The sequence below is a fragment of the Bidens hawaiensis genome, unplaced genomic scaffold (genome assembly GCF_021521415.1).
Source record: "Bidens hawaiensis isolate Kalapana, Puna unplaced genomic scaffold, B.hawaiensis_p1.1 tig00041618_1, whole genome shotgun sequence".
NCBI lineage: Eukaryota > Viridiplantae > Streptophyta > Magnoliopsida > Asterales > Asteraceae > Bidens > Bidens hawaiensis.
The window spans coordinates 51054-53740 of record NW_027497351.1 but is presented as its reverse complement, the minus strand read 5'-3'; positions in this window follow the sequence as shown (position 1 = coordinate 53740).

The following is a 2687-nucleotide window of genomic DNA, read 5'->3' as shown; positions in this document are numbered from 1 at the left end:
TTGATGTATAGTCCTTTGTGATCGGAATGCGATTCGGATACCCTTGGTAGACTTTAATCGATGATTGATTATCGTTTGCCGGGTCGATTGAATGATTATTGCTTCTGGGTTTTATACTCTGTTACCATTACGGTTAACCTAACTTATTTATTGAAGTTAAGCCTCAATCTCAACATCATGGGTTTCGTAATATGTTTCCGAGATCACTACATATAATGTTTGGGTTATCCAACGATGGTTATGGATTAATTGAAGCGGGATTTGTGTTGTTGACTTTTGGTGTTCATATTAATTTTGACCTTGACTGTGTGAGTCAAAGATCATTCGTTAAGGAAATACACGAACTAGCTTAGCGAATCACTTTCTCAACGAATCAAATACGGATTTGCCAAATCTGTAATGAACTAGACTTTAGTTCGTTAACATTTATAGTTAATTTGTTGTGTCTCCTTCGTTAATCTATTTACATGATAGCGAATCACTTGATTCGTTACAGGTTGTTAACGAATCAGAGTGATATTCACACGAATGACATTTCTTACTTAAAATTAATTTCCTTTTTAATTTAACTATATTATTTCAACCGTCTAAACGCGTAAATACATTAATTACACATGACATATTATATTATTTCTTCATATTACTCATACCATTCTAAATTCTATTCAGTACAAATGGCTGATCAAGTGAATCAAGATCCACCGGTTGCCGATCAAGGGCAACAGGAACAACCACCACAAGAGCAACCACCTCAAGTACAACAGGAAGATGTTATTTTATTACCTTATGACACAAAATACAACATCTGTGCGTATATTGATCAAGATATTGCTGACGTTGATGTGTTCGAAGACATATTAGCATTCTTAAGACGCTTAGTGATACGTTATGCAATCACTGCTCGACCTAATGTGTATCTGAGTATTATTAGGCAGTTTTGGGATACTGCTGAGGTTGTTGAGGTGGAGAATCATATTAGAGCCACGATTAATCGAACTGTTATTACAATTGATGTGGGAGTGGTTCGCCGTGTGCTTCAATTTGGTGACAATGATGACAACCCGAGTGAATTTAACAAGCAGTTGATCAAGGGTTTGTTCACTCGTCTACGTTATGGTGGTGGTATTGATGAATCTATGCTGAACAAGAATGGGTTATGTCCACCATACAAATATCTTCTCCATGTCTTGATTCATTGTATGAGTGGTCGTCGTGGTGGCTTTGATCAATGTAGAAGTAGTATCCAGTCAGCTTTTGTTGCTCTTATCCTCAACAAGCCATTTAACTACTCTGAGCTAGTTTACGATCATCTGAAAGAACAAGTTCAGCAAACACTTCAAAAGAAGAATTTTTAATGTATCCTCGATTTCTACAGCTGATCATTCAAGACTCAATTCCCAATTTAGTTATTGATCAAACTCAGGTGAATGATATGCTTCCTATGGAACACATGAAAGCTGATATTGTACATAGAATGTTGGTTTATAGAAAGGAGAGTCCAGCGGATAAAAGAATGATTGGTCATATAATTAATCAAAATTATGTATGTCCTCCTGATGAACGCTGGATCCATGACGACTCGGATTCCGAGCGTGAAGAAGGAGAAGGTGGGAACGATGATGATGGGAATGATGATGGAAATGATGGTGATGGTGGAGCTGGTGATGCTGCCTTTCAAGAGCAACAAGATGCAGTAAATTCTACATTAGCTGCCACCATTGCAACTCAACAAGAACGAAAGTGAAAAGGGAAAGCGGTGGCAACTGGAGAGCCATCAAAGAAACGACGTGTGTCAGCTGGGGTTGGCGTAATTATTGGTGTGCCACCACCTCGTCAATCAACGCCTCAACGCTCGGTAGTGCCGCCTATTACTAGCACTCCGATGCTTACATTGACGACGTTGGTGTCTCATGAAAGGCTTGGTTTAATTCCACAAATGGCGTTATCTGAAATACCAAGGCCTCCTGCTACGTTGTCCACCGTCCCTCCAACACCGTCTATGAGGCCTCCTCCTCCTCCAAGTGATTACTCTTTTCTGAGAATTACTAGGCCTCAGGGACCAATCCAACCTGTTCATCCATCATTGTACAACTTGCCACCGAACCGCCAAACAGAGATGCTATTAAATCTTCTTCATCTATATGAGAATAAAATGGCAGCTGGTCGTCAGAATCAAGAACGTCTCATGAAGAATCAAAGACGGATGACGAGTTATATCTCATTTTGTCAGAAGGAGATTAAAGCGCTACGTGCGATTGTTTTTATCTCACGGGGTGAAAATGAAGGAACAAGAGGATCTAATCTTGCAACTGACTTGCTAAGAAGATGCCTTAAAGAAACTCAAAAGAGATGATCAAGATCCGGACGAGTCTGGTGCAGGAGGTGAGCCTAAAAAACGCACGGCTCATCTTCCGGTACTGGTACAAGTGGCGGTGATTTGGATAAACATATTGTGGTGTATAAGGATTCAACGGCTGTTAAGCCAATTGAGATGATTGCAGCCAACACTGTGATATTTTTGGAAGGTTCGGGGGTGGTTAGAAGTTTGGTGAACAAGGATAAGATAGAGGTTGGTGAGTTTGTTGATAAGTCTCTGACACGGGAGCAGATTTCCATACTGCTTGGGTTAAATGACGAACAGTTGACCGTGTTAGAGGCTGAGCCTGATGTCGAGGTGGTGAATGAGG